We start from the raw sequence: 210 nt of genomic DNA, 5'->3' as shown, positions 1-210 counted from the left end.
ATTGTGATGTTATGAGTACATTAGGTTAAGAACTCCATTACCCAGTACACGATGCGGGGAGGGGGAGGTAACCATGCGGGTAGCACTTAAGTGTAGTGTTATGCAAGTTGTAGAGTAAAATACGATAAACCAGCAATCACGCCTCGTCTACTTATTATTAGTTTAAGCAACACAACTCATGGTGTCAGAAGTGGCCGTGAGCAGCTACGG

Source organism: Siphateles boraxobius, unplaced genomic scaffold (assembly GCF_051911475.1).
Source record: "Siphateles boraxobius isolate OS27281-9 unplaced genomic scaffold, OSU_SipBor_1 6, whole genome shotgun sequence".
Lineage (NCBI taxonomy): Eukaryota > Metazoa > Chordata > Actinopteri > Cypriniformes > Leuciscidae > Siphateles > Siphateles boraxobius.
This window is presented reverse-complemented; position numbering follows the sequence as displayed.